This window comes from Babylonia areolata, unplaced genomic scaffold, assembly GCF_041734735.1.
Source record: "Babylonia areolata isolate BAREFJ2019XMU unplaced genomic scaffold, ASM4173473v1 tig00020733, whole genome shotgun sequence".
Taxonomy (NCBI): Eukaryota; Metazoa; Mollusca; class Gastropoda; order Neogastropoda; family Buccinidae; genus Babylonia; species Babylonia areolata.
Window position 1 is genome coordinate 12501 of NW_027468504.1, and position 408 is coordinate 12908.

Here is a 408-nt window from a genome sequence, read left to right on the forward strand (position 1 = left end):
GTCTCGGCGGGAGGCGCGCCAAGAAGAAGAAGGAGGAGGAGGAGACCAGACCGGACCGGACCGGACCCCACCCTTTCTTCCTCCTCGACACCGTCTCCCGCCCGTTTCCACGTGCCGGACGACGCCCGGTTAGAGACGGGCGCGCCCTTGACGAGATGAAGCAGGCGTTACGCTTTGGGACGCCGAAGGGGCTGGGGAGCACCAACGACCGTCAGTGAGGGAGGAGAGAAAACGCTTCTCTCGACCCGTCGTCAGCGAACGCACCGAACCTTCTACGGACCGTGAGACGCCGGCCGACAAGCCGAGCCCCGGCAAAGGAAGCCCGGCGAGGCGGCCGTGCGCGTTCACACTTGGACGCGCAGGCGGGAAGCTCGGCAGCCGGGCGGGTAGCCTGCGGGGAGCTGGTGG